The following is a 17442-nucleotide window of genomic DNA, read 5'->3' on the forward strand; positions in this document are numbered from 1 at the left end:
GGCTCTGCTTGCCTTTAGGATTTGCCTTCCCATCAAGTACAGCCACAGAATCTTTGTACTTTCTTTTTTTTTTTAACTTTGTTTTTAAAAATTATTTTTAGATAAAAATAGTCAAATAATATTAAAAAATTTTAAAAACAGTTTTATATTTTTAAAAATAAAAAATTATTTTTAAATCATACAATCAAATAGAATATTATTTTTTTCATTAAAAAAATTAAATATTTTCAATGAAAAACACTAAATTAAAAAATCAAACACTCTCTTAGCAATGAAAAGTTAAAAATAGTACTACCATGGTTAGTAACAAGGTTTTAAATGGAGTTTGTCCGGAGATGGAACGTGATGAGTTAATTCAAATGTATTTTAGGTATAAGTTTTTATTTCTAGAAAGGGATGGCAATTAATTGATTTTGTTTTTGTTTCAGCCTTCGTCCTTCTTGAAGTTACTAGTTAACTACCATTGCTTTCACGAGAAGTGATTTATTTTTATTTTTACATCATATATAAATAAATTTGAGTTACTTTTAAAAATAAATAAATAAATAAAAGTATTACATGAGATTTATGTTGAATTAGTTAGTCAAATTGTTTTGTCAAGAGATTTAGGGTCTATATGGTAACTGTTTTAAAAAATAATTTTGTAAAATAGTTTTTAAGAATAGTTTTTAAAAATTATTCTTTGATGTTTTGTAAAATAAAATTTTGTTTGAAAATTTAAAATGTTTTTAATTTGTTTTTATTATTTTTAAATACATTTAAAAAATAATTTTTATGTTTAATATTTTATTTTTAATTATTCTACATTCTACATGTTTGTTATAATTATTTTTTAAAATAATCTTAAAAAAAATATGTGAAAATAATATAAAATAACTATAAGATGTTCTTTGAAAATATTTTATCTTTTGTTTTTAAGAACAAAAAATAGAAAACAAATTTTGATTACTAAACGTTTTTTTTTCTAAAAATAGAAAATTATTTTACAAAACAACTACCAAATAAACCCTTAATTTTTTTTTTAAATTAAAAACATATATATTTATTTTGTCCAAAAAGTAACATGCTAGAGATAATAATTTGAAAATATGTATATTTTTATAAATATTTCTATTAATGTGCGAAAAAAATTAATATAAATTTGAAAGTAATTTTTCAACAACCTTTTTATTTATTTATTTATTTTGAGTGTGGAGGGATTTTAACAAAATACGAGAGAAAATTCTTGAGTCCCACAGAGAAAGCAGCCAATTTTGTCACGTGTTGTCTATTTGAAGTAGTTTTTTTTGCTTTTATTGTGGGCCCTGTTGAAGTGGCCCAAAAGGAACATGTCTGCCAAATGGGCCTAGTGATTAAAAAACATTTGGCCCACTGATCGGTCTCTTCAGACATTTCTAATCCATGCCAGCTTCGAACTTCCATATTGGCTTGTCTCTTTCCATGAACAAAAAAATCATTGATTTTTTTTTTTCTCTCATTAATTCTCACAACTGATTTTCTACATCCTTTTTTTTTTTTTTTTTGTCAAAACTTATTTTCGTGACTTAGTAAAAAAAATTAAAAACGAAAAAGGAAAAGGGAAGGTTGAATTGACGCGTTTGCATGAACGACGCTTGTTCATTTTTGGGCTGCAACAACTCTAAATTTGTTCCATAAAAACTAATATGGTCGCTTGCATTTCCACCTTCCAAAGTGATCATTATTGAAATCCTTAAATCCAGATTGAGAATGCATGTGATCATCGGCTAGAGAAAGAGATCATGAGATGTGGATAGAATGTTGCATGGTGGGTAGAGGACATGTGGTACTAGCTAACTTCAGCGGGACATCCACGAATGCGAGTGTCGTAGCTCGGCAGATGCCGGAAAATATGTGAAAAAACTCTAGGTGATTTTGGATCAATTTTCTTCTGTCTTTTATTCTCATCGAGTTGGACCCTCCATCATCTCCTTTCTTCCCATCACTAGCCATGATGATGTATGTTTAGTTCACAAGGGCTCTCATACCATGAAAAAACTCTAGGTGATTTTGGATCAATTTTCTTCTGTCTTTTATTCTCATCAGTTGCAAATATATATACACAGAAAAGAGATACATCAAGACTCCTAAACAAGGAAAACTCCTAAACAAGGTAAAACTAAACAAGGAAGAAAATATGTACAGATTACAAACACAATATTTGCCTACCAAAATTTACGGCTTACCAAAAAGATCATGCCTATAATCGCTAATAATATGACAGAGGGTAACACAAATAACCACACTTCTTTCTCTCAAGATCGCTATCTATTTCGCGTCAAGAGGACAGATGGCCTCACCCTTCTTTGCATGGCATCATCACGCATGGTTTTCACTTCAATCAATTATTTTTTCATACATGGTCCATAGTTTTTGCTTTGTTTCCCTCCCCTCCCCCCTCCCCGTATTTTAGCTGTTTGAGCATTTCTCTAGCATATATACAACATACCAGATTTTACAATATTTAAGTATAAATTGGTGGTAATGTTGTTTATTTAGATTGAATTATTTGAGTAGCATGCATGCATTTGGGTAGATTGATCATGCTTATTTTTATATTTGTTGAAATATTGCCATGTGTTTGGGTGGGTGACAAATGATGAATTGGAGTTTTTGAGCATGGCTTGAGCTCATATATGATCGGCTAAGCGAAGGCTTTGAACTTAGGAGGCGAAGGTTAAGCGGGTTTCAACAACCGGCTACACCACATTTGGGGTTATATATGTATAAATTTATTTTAATTTTATTAATATGTTTTAAAGTTGTGAAAGCCTCTTTGACTCATAATGAACAGTATGTGTGTTACAAATGCTTCAGATCGAACATATATGTATGAATTTCTTTTAAATTTTAGAAACATGTTTTAAAATTGTGAAAACCCCTTTGAACTATTTCTTTTATTTTCCCATTAGTTGACCAAAAATTTGATCAACCATATTTGACAGTTGATTTATAATTTACTCCGAAACATCAAGAAAGACACTCTAGTTCATAACGAGTACTCTCAAGTGGATAAAATAATGAGTGTACTTGAAACTTTGGTGCAGGGAGAATCCCCTTTGCATTTCTTGAAGATATTCACCAAAGATTTGTGAAGACCTATGGTCGAGCCATCCATCCAGCTCCAGCCTACGCCATGAATGATGAATTCTCAAGGGTCCTGAGTCAACAGATGGATCATTACTCAAATGACCCAAATGCAGATAGGCTAAACAGATCGAAAGATGAAATGAGTAAGGTATAATCTTGCTTCAAACTCAAAATACCATATCCTTTAACAGTATAGTCAATCTGTCCACAAAAGACTAACATTAGAAAACAAATTTTTGGTTCTGTAATAATGGCAGGTGTAGAATGTCATGATAGAGAATATTGATAAAGTTCTGGACAGGGGTGACCGCTAGTTTGGAGCTGCTGGTTGATAAAACTGCTACCCTCCAAGAAATACAATCCGCTTCAGAAAGCAGGCTCGCAGTTTCAAAAATACTCTTTGATGGAGAAATGTGAAGCTCATGTGAGTAAGCTGAACGCAAGACCCTCTTAGTGATGAATCCAAAGGGGTTTTCTTTTTGCCCTTTTCTCAATCACGCTAGCGTACTGACATTGTGTTGCAGGGTGGCAATGGTACTCATCATTTATCGTGTGCTTGCTTTCTTCTGTCGTGACCTGTTGCTTCCCTCCTGCTTGAAGTAAACATATAAACAGTGAACAGTTGGGTAGTATTGCCTATACTTGCAGCTGATTATTCTTCAAAATTAACTCAACTCAACTCAACAAGGCCATGATCCCAATTATTAGAGGTCATGATCAGCAAGGTTCTCTCTGTGGCATTTGTTTTCTCAGAATCTGTAATACAATATCGGTTGAGAAGCCATAAAAATGGCAGCATGTTTGGGTGTGGCATGTACAGTGACAAGGCTCGTGAAAAGTGATGAATTTTTAACAGCACATATGAGATGGGGTTTGGCATAGTAACAACCTGAAGAAAATAAAATAGTTTAGAAAAGGAGTTTAAGACCAAAATAATCCATTTGTAAAAAAAAAATGGTAAGAATATTATCCATCTCAAAATATTTGTTAAGTAATTTTTTGTATCCACGTAAGCATCCACATGGATTTCTTTTTTAAGTGTAAAAAACCACCGTTGGTAATTGTGGTTTTAAAATTTTCAATAATATCTTTAAAATCACAGTATGTAATTGTGGTTTTACAATTTTCCTTAAAACCACAGTTACTAACTGTGTTTTTAAATTATTTTTAATCCACCCCGTTTGAATGATATTGTGATTTTAATATTATTTTTAAAATATTATTTATCATAATAACCATAAAACCAGTAACCGTGGTTTTAAAAATATCTTAAAAATCACAATTACAAACTGTGATTTCATACTTATTTTTAAAGGGAACTCATATATGATATAACCATACATCAACTAAAAAAATATGAGATTTTAGAATTTTGTTTTTTTATTTTTAATTTTAGTGTAAATTATGAATGTATCAAAATTTCTTAACAATGTATTAAATTTCCTTAAAGTTCGTTTCGGAATGGAGAAATTTTTTTACAATTTTTCATTGTCAATTTAAAACTATTCTTTTTTTACAAATTATCATTAATAAATTTTTTCTTTACGATTGTTTTAAAATTATATATATATATATATATATATATATATATATATCTTTATATATTTATCTTTATTTTTTGTCATGTTTTCCTTGAAATTTTGAGAAAATAATTTCGTCTACATGCATTCCCATAAAAATTTATATATTTATGGTAAATAAAATATTTATTTATTTTATAAATTTGATAACATATGAATTAAAGAAAAATATTATTTTTTTCATATTATTTTAAAATTTTAAAATAATTAAACAAATTGTTTATATTATTTAAAATTTTATATTTTCATATAAAAAATAATGTCAATGATTATGATTTTAGGTTATTCCTTACTAATTGTGGTTTAATGGTTATTATGATAAAAAATATTTTACCATTAAAATAAAAGTAGATTAAAAATAATTTTGAAATCATAATTAGTAAGTATGGTTCTAAGAAAAATTGTAAAATCATAATTTGTAATTGTGATTTTAATGATATTTTTGAAACTTTTAAAACTATAGTTATTAATAGTGGTTTTTTATACTTAAAAAAAAAAAAAATTCATGTAGATGTTTACGTGGATACAAAATATTATTTTGACAAATATTTTAAAATAGGTAATATTTTTACCATTTTTTTTACAAATAGATTATTTCGGTATTAAACTCTTAGAAAAGAGCTTCTACACATGAATTCAGGAAACAATGATTCTACACATGTGAAACCAAAGCTACAGTACTAGTACTAGTCCTGGTCTTGAAATGACAGATGAATTCTTAGACAGAATGATTCCTCACTTGCATCTTTGACACTAGGTACAGTAATAGTCCTTGAATTGGTACGACTGCAGAGTAATAATCCTTGAATTGGTACGACCGCAGGGTCTTGTCCACGTTATGGGTAAAAATTCAGGAGGAAATCATAGTACACTGTTTGAAAATTATAGGTGAATTGAAAACCTAAGAAAGTGGTCCATAGCAAGTACATTTTTTTTAAAATAATCTTCAAATCCTACACTAAAATAATAGCTTACATAGAATAATAATTTGTATGTACTTGGAAGACTGTAATATACTTTTTTACATTCTCAATAAAAAAAAACATTAGTTTTTTTTTGTTTTTGAATATCAATAGTGAAAATTATGAATTTATATTAAAAAATTTAATATAAATATTTTAAAATTTTAATTTTACCTACTTTCAAATTGAATATTCTTAAAGAATGATCGTTGCTAATTTTTTATTGAATGATATTAAATGTAAGTTAATATTTTTTTATATTATTTTTATGTTTTTACTTTGAAGAAAACAAAAATAATATATTTTTTGTTTTTATTTTGAAGAAAACAAAAACATATGTAGTTAGTATTTTTTAAATTTAGATTTAATATTCTATAAAAATATAAAATATAAAACATGAGATCCATAATATGAAAATTATAAATATAATAATATTATGAACACGAAACAAAATAAAATAATATACATATATATATGAAATCAATATTATTTAAAATATTAGTATTTATTTATATATTTATTGGATTATTAATTATTATAGGTGAATATATTTTTATATTAAAAAATAATTTATTTTAATGCATTAATTACATATGATGTTAAAATAAAAATTTAATAAAGAAAATGAAAAAAATAATGGTTAAATGAATTGTACTTTTAAAAAATAACTTTTACTTTTTTAATTAATTAGATTTTAAAAAATAGGGGAAAAAATAAGAATTATTTTCAAAAATAAAATCAAAATTTAAAAATGGTTTTCACCAAAGAGCATAAAGAGAAATGAAATGGAAGATAGTTGACATCTAGGACTAGAAGGAAAACTGATTAGATCATAGACTAATGGCCACTATGGTCTAGTCACCTAAGTTGAACCATTCTTGGATCAAACTAGGGTTGAGCCATTCAAATCGTGCTTGGTTCTTTAAGGACCACTGCAAGCCTATTTTGTGCAAATTTTTTTAATATTTTGCTACTTGTCATTGGGCCTATTGCTAGCCCGTAAGAAGAATAGGGCAAGCCTTCATTGCGCCTATTGCTTTTGACTAATGTCCAAGGGCTATTTATAGCTACCTGTTTTTCCACATATCTCGTGAGTTTTTGATGTGGGATTTATGTAGGAAGTAGAAAAAACTTTTGTTTGCCTAAGGACTGGACCCTTGGACCTTTAGGTTATCAAAAAAAATGGTTAGACCTTTGGGATATAGAAGTACTTCGTTAATTATTATTGAAAAATAAGATATATTAAAGTAATACTTCCTTCAAATTTTTATTATTTAAAACCTTTAAATAATTATACTTATTATATAATAATATTTATGAAAATAATATAATGTTTTAAAAAATTATAAAATAATAAGATATGCAATTTTGGATATATATATATATATATTTAAAATATTATATGAGTTTTATTTAATAAAAATTAAAATATTACTATATTTATATTTGTTATTACCATTTAATCAGGTAACATCAAATATAAAGAATAAATAATTATTATTTTTTAATCTTAATTTTTATAAAAAAAAATGTTAATTTTGTATAATATATAAATTATATATTTATTACACCACCATTCGACTATTGAACCATAAATCAATAATTTTTCTATTTCAATGACCGATTTTAAAAATATTGGTAACAAAATTATTATTTATTTATAACTGATATTTGTTGTAGTGACTGTTAATAAAAACTATGTCATGGTTGTAGGTTCTAATTAAGGCTAACTCCCAACTAGTTATGGATCATTATCTATAGCTAAAGACATTTAATTCTGATGTTAATATAATTAAATAGAAAATTTTTAATTGTTAAATAATCTTGATCATTTCATAATTTTATTTTTTCATTGTTGAAGAATTTGATTTAAAATACTTAATTAAAATAATAATAATTTGGTCATCAACGACTTCTTTAGGACAAATATATTTTAAGTGAGGTACACTAAAAATATTTTTATGATTATCTTGAATATAAGATAAAGTTAATTTTGTTATGTAAGTAGCTATCAAGCCTACAAAAATTTTGGCCTAAGTAGAGGAAAGGCTATGATAGTAAGATCTTCATAGATATAAAATTTTAAAATATTGCCTATTCCATGACTCATGTAGGAATATATATAAGGAAAATATTTATTCAATCACCATTTTTATGGACTAGGAGATGAAATGTAATCATTGAGTAGTCAAAACTTCTATATTTAATATATGTTAATAGTAGAATATATATATATATAATTTATTATAAAATTATTTAATTTGACTATAATATTCAAAAATTGAAAAAATTGACTCAATGTGGAGTCAAAATGAGGGAGAAATTATTAAAAATCAACCGATTAAAGGCAAATGGAGTGAGAATATGACATGGAAGAGAATAAAGTGGAATAAGCAAAAAAACAAGATCGAAATAGAATTTCTAGTATTATTATTTAAGATACCAAATTGGTACCTATTAAACTTCAAGTTTAGATTTGAAAGCATATGGTTGTGGGATCTTCCCCAAAAAGTGCCACGTGGCTCCCTCTCCCTTGGACACGATGACGATCCCCCTTGCGACACGTGGCATCGCTCATTACACCCGGACGGGAGACGTTCCACCATCTCCAGGTATTATACAGCCAGCGCCTTCCACCGGATGGGAGAGGAAGGCGATTCAACTTCCCCGGGCAGACATGTCCTGATCCTCCGGTAACGCTTACCCGGAGAACATCTGCAGCCGACGATTTAGCTTCCCCGGGCAGCTTGGCTCGTCAGACACTCGTGATTCCCCGGATCCATTTCCGTCCACAATCAAAAAGTAAACTCCGACAATACTGACGACCAAATCTCCTGAACTGTCACTCATCTTTAATGCAAGATACGTTCGACAAAACATTCCCAAATCTTCTCATATTACTTGACGCATCCCCGGTACTTAAAATCATAAATTGAGGCGACATCCGTTGCCTGAATACCCTCCTGACAGCCGTCACCTCGCACCACACACGTTATGATTGCTTCGCCACCCTATGAGCTGTAATCATAACGATGGGACCCGCTAGCACAGCGAGGCCATACTCTTTGACTCATATATAAACTCCAAGGAGATTCTCAGGAAGGTAAGGATCCTTGACAAAAATTGTGGAGCAACACTCCCAAAGGAAAACTCCACTTTCTAACAACTTCTAGAAGACTAACTTAATCATCGGAGGGTGTGTCCGGACAACCCATTCGGACATATTTTTTACAAAAGGAAGGAGAAATTACTACAACGCGTTGATCGTGATTCTGTTGCTAGTGATTTCTATTGCAGCTGGGGAATTTTGCCATCAACAATGGTGGTATTTAAGCTATTGAAGAAAGGTATGAATATATGCAATCATGGTATAAATACATGATAGCATGCAAAGGATTTTGACCAAGGATAAAAGATGAGCCCAAAGTTTAGATGGATGAGATTAATGTACAAAGAGTCAAATCCTTTACTCTATATGATATAAACAAATGAGACTCGAGTCCAAAGCAATAAGACTTGAGTTACAATCATGCCCTCACTTGAATGGTGACATTTTCTTGATAAGTACAATTTTGTACTATAATCAGACTTCATCAATCGAATCGGTTTGTGATTTATTAAGGTAATAAATAATGAAAATTTACTTAATTTGAATACAATCAATTTAATAATTATGTTACAATGAGCTAACACAAATATGACCCATTTATTACTTGTAAGTTGTAACACAAAATGATACATTTAATAAATAAATTAAGTTGAATTGTGTACGAATTACATGAATAACTTATTAACGTGATTTTAATTTGTCAAACACATTACCATGATTATAACCCGTTAAACTCATTGACATGATTTTAAACCATTAATTTGATTTTAACTCGTTAAACCTTTTGACACAATCTTAACTTGTTAATATGATTATAACCCGTAACCTATTTAAAATTTTAAATATATTATTTTAAAATAATTTTTAATTGCTTTAATGTTTAACTTTAAATTTTCAATCATAATTAATTTAATTATTTAATTTTAAATATAATATGTTTATAATATAAAAACTATATTAAAATTTAATTTTACACTTCTCTATAAGTTTATTTAATATTTTAATTGTAAATTTCTTTTAATATCTATAATGAAATATATAAAATTTTAGTTAGTTTGTTATTTAGTTTTTTCAATTATATGATATTTATAACTTAATTTATTTATTTAATTTTTAAATATATAAAATTAATTATTTATATACGTTAAAAAGGATCATAAATGAGTTTAGTTTTAAATAGGTTTTCAAATTGTACCATCCGGTCATGTCAAAATTAGCAATGGTATTTGTAAGCTTATCCAAATCACTTATGAGATGAAATCAGAAGCAATCACTGTTTTTTTCTTTTTTTAATTATTATTATTTTTATAATAAAATTTCCGTTTCGTAGTGGAAGAATCTTCGGTTTCAAAGTGTAATGTTCGGCACCATCCAAAAGTGTAAAATTGAGACGACCCCACTTAAGGGAAGTGGACGTGTTGATGGTCTCCATCATCAACGTACAGTATTTTAATTCACCGCTGGCTCTCTCGAAATCCCGATCCAAGCAGATCATGATCGCTTTCCATTAAACGCAACTTCGTTACGTTCTTCCATCAAACTGCCGCCACGCACCCTCCTAGGGTTCCAGTGATCCTTGATCTCTCTTCAAATCGCTTACCGTTCGACTCTCTTTACTGGATTTCACACATTTCAAAGCTTCCGCAATTCCTAGGGTTTATGCGTTCTTCCTAGTCCTCCCAATTTTCTTTCTCAGGTTAGTGTTCAGCATTTTATTTTCATCGGTCTGTTTGGTTGCCGAGACACCGTGGAAAAAGGGATGAATTTGGAACCTAGGACTTATTTTGAGGGTTTGAACAGCCATTGACATATTCCAAGTTTTTTCTTTTCTTTATAGTGCGAATTTTTTAGCAACCAAGTGGAATTTAATTTGATTTAGTATATAAATGTCTCGAATTTGGATTTGAAGCTAATTGTTAAAGGACATATAAACGATATATTCCGAGTTTTTCTTTTATTTATAGTGCGAATTTTCTCTGCTCCCATACTTAAGAGCGCATAGGACTCATTCTTTGATGGATGTTTTGTGGCAACACATGGGAAAACTTTCCCATGTCTCTTCATCTGACTTAGAGGAAAAAGATTTGATTTATGCTTATAATTTATTTTCTCAATAAAATTTTCCTGAAAAAAATGTTCATTTTGGAACAAATGGAATGGGCCTATAGTATCGGCTTAAGCTTTTAATTGCCATCGACTTAGCTTTTAATTGCCAAAGCTAAAGCTATTTCTATTTCAATGGTTGGAAATATCAGGAATTTGATTAGAAAATTAATTGCATTCCCATTCTTGTGCTTGGTTTGTGTTGGATTGGTGATCCAAATCTGTCCTAAGCAACTTCCATATTAGTGTTTGTAAACATTGTGAGTTTGATTGGAAGGTTATTTCCATTCCTACTCTTGCGCTCAGTTTTTTGTTGGAATGGAAATCCAAAATTGGGCAACACTAGTTCTGTTGGTGCTTTTAATATATTCTCTTATTTATAAAAAAAAAATCCAACTTGCGTCAATATATTATTATTGATGATTTGATAGGCAAACTAAGTAAATATATTATTAGAAGGGCATTACACAAACGGGTTGCAATCTCACATACACATGATGTATACAAGTTGAGCAAAAGAGAAGGAAAAAGCACTAACCTCATAGTAGCTACCTAACTCCACACTATCTAGAAAATCAATAAAATAAGAATCAACATTCCCCAACAATTTACCCACATGTACAAATCTTTTGGAAGCAAACTCTTTGCAACCAAAACTAACCATTTTACTTTCAAAGGTTCTATGGTTATGTGCTCTCCAAATAATCCATTTAGATGCTCTGATAACATTATCCATCCAATTAAGATATTGGAAGTATCTCATCAAATAAAAAAAAAAAAAACAGAAAGAAAAATTAAGATATTGGAAGTATGGATGTGAAACCTAATTATAGTATAACATTTATTCTTATGAAAATCAAATTAGTTTGGTTGATAAAAAAATTATATAAAGCCATCAGCTAATATACAACTCCACTGCATATATTGATTATTCTTTTACTTATTTTTACATTTTCACATTTTCACATTTTATCTTCTTTCTTTTCTTTTCCTTTCAGTGTAAGTGAACATATGCCAACATTTATTTATAATTCTGAAAAAAAAAAAAATATAACATGTAGATTCAATTATGATCTTCAGAAGTACAGGTGGAAGCAACTTTGCTTTTTATGCCATTACAAAATTACATAAAGTATTCAATTATGATATTTATTTAAGAAAGCTAAAGGGGTAAATAACAAGGAGGAAGACAAGAAACATTTGACAAGTCTTAAAACTGGAAATTTCAGCAATTAAAAACACTAGAACAATCATGCTGTTTTTATAAAAATGCTCAAAATCATAAAACCATAGCTCAAAACATCAATTCAAGCGGACACTTAAAGCTCACAATGTAACAAGTATTTATCTCTAACTTTGATATGGTTGGTGTTGCTTGGGTATCCTGAAGTAGCTAAGGATTGGAGGTTTCTTAGGAATTACTTTGGTACCATGATAAGAATATTCTTTAATTCTATAGATTAGGGTTTAGCCAGAGGTAGTGATTTAGTCTTTTTTTTCGGAAGGCTTATTGCATCCAATTCTTCAATCCCCTAGTAGAAGAGGATTTTATCACATTATGGATGACTAAGAAAGAAGACCATGGAATTTTGATGGGTGGTTGTGCCAAATTGTTTATATTTCTTCAAAATTGATATGTTTCTTCTATTGGGTTCATCACTTAGGTTATTCACAAAGTGTGGTGTAAGACATTTGGTTTCTTTTATAATATTTTACTTCCATGAATTATAGGAAGCAATATCCCAACTCTTTTTACCTATGCAAATGAATTCACCTTTTTGGACTAGTATACCCCTATTTCCTTTTTTATTAGACATTTATGATGGCCTATTTGAAGGATTTCTCATTCTTCTTTTTTACTTTCGATTTCAATGCAATGAAAGAGTTGTTATCTCATAAAAAATGGATTTTGGTCCAACAAATATACTTAATGATTTCTCAAGTATAAAAAATAAAATATATGAAAACCAAATAAAAAAAAATAGAATTGAAATAATACATTTAGGTTCCTTTACAAATTGATAAGGAGGAGTTTCTTTCATAACCTTTATGAGATCTAACTTGGAGCATATTTCTTCTTAAAAATATATTAAAAATAGGAGGGATGTGCTTGCTGTTTTAATTATGTTGAAGAGACAAATTCCAGTGTTTGAAAGCCCATCATTCCATTTAGTTTTCACAACCCATGTTTTGTGGGTTATGATTTTTGAAGAGGAATATATTCATAAGTTTAAGATAATGTCTCAATCAATGAATTATCAAAATGGGGATATAGCATCCATTTCCAATACTCATTTTTGCCTATTCTAGACAATTTGGAAGGAATGTAATAGAAGATCCTTTGAAGGCATGCAACACACAAATCAGTCTCTTAAGATTCCCTTACTTCTAACCTACACTTGTGGATCTTTTCAAGATGATGTTTAAGCTAGTTCCCCAATCTTGATAGATTTCATCAAGTGATTGTGTTCTGAGTATTAAATTGTTGCTTTTTGCTTTTTAGATGCATACTTCCTATATACTAGGTGTGCGACCCTTTTTTGATTAAAGCTTTTAATATATTCCTATTTTCTTATCAAAAAAAGAAATCAGTTTCCAATATTCTATTCCATGAACTAAACAATGCTTAACTCACTTTAAGGTAGAAGAGGTTCGAGAAATTCTTTTTAGTAAAGTTGGGTGTGAAATGCTTTACAAAAAGACGTTTCAAAATTTAAACTTTTTTTACATATTAATCATTAATCTCTTTACACATTTTGTTTTTTAGCGTCACTTCACTAGAGGTTAAAGTTGAGCCAAATGAATTCTTGAAATCTTAGGGAAAGCTTATTGTATTTATATAGGTTTGGGAAAAATAGATACAACTTAGTATTAATAATTTCTCAATAAATATTTTTTCATTGAAATAATCTACATTGAAATAAATAAAGCCTTGTAACAATTTGAGTATGACAGATAAAAAGAATAAGGACATGGAGAGGGAAAGAGATGCCAAAAAGGTGTGCATAATAGCTCCCCTCTATTTGTTTTGATTCAACTAGAGAGAGTGCAATGGTATAACTTTAACAGAAGGGGAGCACTTTCGAATCTTTTCTTAAAAACCATTTGGGGTTGGTATAAGATCCCTTGGAGGTTTATATCAAATTTCATTAATAGGTTAGGTTTATTCATAACCTTTTGATCTCTCTTCTTAGGCCTTTTTATTTTCATTAGCACTTCTATATACTTGTCTATTTTTTTTTTCTATCAGAAATAAAATTGTATTAAAATAAATAAAAATACATAAGAAGAATGAGGAGTCCTCCCCATAGTTACAATAATTGATAAAAAAAAGGATAAACTCTATCATAATACAAGGAGACTTAGCCAACCACTATAGACTAAAAAGAAATACAAAAGCCACTCTTCTAGTCCACACAAAACTCCTCTTGTTGCTATTCAACCCCTTTTGTTCTACATGTTGAAGATCAATCAAGCTGAACAACATTGAGAGGAATGTCTTTGAAAAAAAATGTACAAGAAGCCTAGAATAAGGTTTATTGGAATTTTGAAAACCTTGAAAATTTTGATCTTGAACTCCTCTGGGTTTTTGAAAAGAAAACTAGATATAGAATTCTTCATTTCAATCAACAAAAACATTCGAGATTATACAAATCGAAAAAATAAAAACCTTTTTACTTGAACTTATCAAAAAAAAAAGAAAACCTTTTTACTTGAAAAAAGATAAAAGTTTATATTTTGACCTTTTCTCTCTAACTTCAATGAAGATTTGATGCTAAATGAATTCGCAATTTTTGAAAACATCTTAGCCCCAATTAATCTTCAATGATTTTTTTCTCAACCTTTGTGCACTTGGGAATTTAGGTTCTCCAACAACTATTTTTAAAATTTTATTTTTGATAATCAATGAACCTTCTATGGCCAAGCCTTTAGGACTTTCCATGAGGACCCAAGCCTCGGGGTGTTGATTGCCCCACAACAACTAGCATCGGGTAAATTCAGAGTATCATTAGTGGCAGGATTCAAACCCAAGACTATGTGCCCCTTATTGGGACCACACTTCCTAATGTTTGTCCTGACCAATTGGGCTACCCTGGTGGGTTCCCTAACAACTATTCTTCTTTTGAAAAAGAATGCTATCTAGTAAAGTCTTATGGAAGACTAGGGTCTATGAGAATAAGAGAAGAGAGAGCTTAAGGTTTGTTTGTCGAGAAATTTAATAGGCATCCGTATTTTCTCTTTCCACATACACCTCTTTTTGTTTTTTCCTTTAAATAAGGTGGCTGTAAAGAGAGAAAAAGTGGATGCATGTAACATCTCTCTTTTTTGTCCTTTAAAAAGAAGCATCTCAATTCTCTTCCTTGTAGGTATAAGAAAGAACAACATAACCTTAGTTACTTTGATATCTTTCCATATCTAATTATGATTCTAAAGTTTTTTCATATTAAAAAATATGAATTTTAGAATATTCTCATAATATGTTGGAATACTTGTTATGATATTTAAACCTAAAATCAAAGTTCTCCCCAAATTAAAAGCTGATCTTGTGCAGTAAGTCAATGTTTAACTTAATCTTTGTAAAAGTAAATGATTAATTTCTTCAATGTCTTGTGCCTTTCGGTGCTTGTTGTATATGTCCTGCGTACTATTGTGCGTCGTCTCTTTGGAAAGTGTTTATAAAATCATATTATTTGCTTATAAAAAAAATATTTCTTCGATGTCTTAAAATCACATCCAAACCCAACTTAAATTCTATGGATGGAATCAAAATGAAACAATGATCTAAACAAGACTCATATTTATATATGGAATCTCATGAACGAAATACCAAAAATATGCTTAAGGGCAAATTTTACGTGTGTGTTATAAAACCTATCTATTGTGACCGAAACCATTCCTTAGTTACCTTTGTTATTCTTTAAGCCAATTTTCATTGCTAATTATTTTTCCTAAACCAAAAGAAAGGGTGTCAAAGGTTCATAAGAAGCCATTACTAGGGTTTGATGGTCATGCTACCATTTATCTCCTTATGAAGCATACTAATGTTCTAACCAATCTTTATCATCTGGTTGGTGGTAGCAAACTATAATCATATCCCATTGGTGGTACCAAGTTATAGGAAACATTGTTCTAATATCCAAAACTTGTTAGACAATTTGCAATTGAACACATATATTCTTCTTGGATCCTTAATCCATTCACATATGATCACAAACTAAAAGATGTAAAAGCCTTTTTTTTTTTTTGATAGGAGACGCAAAAGCCTTTTATTAAATGACATCCTTTTATAATATATAATAATAACAATTAAAAAAGATTTTGTAAATCCTTTTCTTTAGATGAAATCATTAAGTTCAAATTTTGTGATTACATATAGCCAATCAAGAGTATATTTTCTATATAGATTCCTTACTTGAATTAATATGTCCACAAACTCAATATGTCATGTGCCCAATTTTTTTTTTTTTGATAAGTAAAAAGAAAGTATAATAATAAAAAAGAGGAAACACAAAAAAACCAGTGCCCTCGAAGTATACAGGGAGTATACACACCGCCTTCCCTTACTAGGAGCCTATCCAATCTAAAAAACTTACAAGATAAGAAGGACTCTCTACTAAGGATATTTCAACCTTTGAAGCGAGAGTTCCTCATTCCCAAAAGCTAGTCTATTTCTCTCCTTCCAGACTGACCAAAATATACATAAAGGAACCATTTACCAAGCCCTCTTGCGCCTTTTCCCCACAAACACTCCATTCCATCCAAGAAGGGTTGCCTTCACTGTACATGAAAGAGTCCAAGATACACCAAAAAGGGAGAAAAGAAGGTTCCACAGGACCTGCGTCTTAACACAATGAAGTAAAAGATGATCCATCGTTTCTGCTTCGGATAGACAAAGAAAGCACCTGTTTTCCAAAGAGAACCCCTCCTTTGAAGTTGCTCCAAAGTTAAGACTTTATCCCAGGAAGCCTCCCAAGCAAAGAAAGCTACCTTTGGAGGCACTCTTACCCTCTAAATTCTTTCGCTAGGGAACATAGAAGAACCCCCCCGCTCCCACATAGAATAAAGAGACTTAACTGAGAAAGCACCATCAATTGAAGCTGTCCAGATCACTTTATCTTCCTCCTCCCTTTGAACCTTGAAGGCATGGATCTTCTGCAACAAACGCTCCACCAAATCGATCTCCCAATCATGAAACGCCCTTGCAAAAAGAGGAGTCCAGTCATCCCCATCTCCAACGGGGTTCCAAACCTCCGAAACCCAAGCATTCTTAGACATGGAAATGGAGAAAAGAGAGGAGAAGGATTCACAAAGTGGCCCATCTCTGCACCACTTGTCTTTCCAGAATCTCACTCTTTGCCCATTACCCACATGGTAAGCTAACCTACCATCTAACAACCACCACTTCTTCCTGATTGCTTTCCAAAGCCCAACACCGTTTCTCCCAATTACATCCTGAGTACGCCATCTCCCCTTCACTTCGCCATACTTGAGGCTAATTACACGCCTCCACAACGCCTCTCTCATTAGCATACCTCCAATTCCATTTGCACAAAAGGGCACTATTCATCAAAGCTAAATT

General features: G+C 30.1%; 1 protein-coding gene and 1 pseudogene across 1 annotated transcript in view; both read left to right on the top strand.

The window, feature by feature from the left end:
* The first annotated feature begins 1783 nt into the window (after window positions 1-1783).
* Window positions 1784-3750, top strand: LOC100247383 (vesicle-associated membrane protein 711-like; annotated as a pseudogene).
* Window positions 3751-10157: 6407 nt separating this feature from the next.
* The window catches only part of LOC104880668 (uncharacterized), a 66408-nt gene continuing 59123 nt past the window's right edge, over window positions 10158-17442 (top strand). The window contains exon 1 of the mRNA XM_010658173.3: window positions 10158-10455. The gene's annotated coding sequence lies outside the window, so the exon portion shown is untranslated. The remainder of the gene's footprint in view (window positions 10456-17442) is intronic.

The sequence above is a fragment of the Vitis vinifera genome, chromosome 11 (genome assembly GCF_030704535.1).
Source record: "Vitis vinifera cultivar Pinot Noir 40024 chromosome 11, ASM3070453v1".
Taxonomy (NCBI): domain Eukaryota; kingdom Viridiplantae; phylum Streptophyta; class Magnoliopsida; order Vitales; family Vitaceae; genus Vitis; species Vitis vinifera.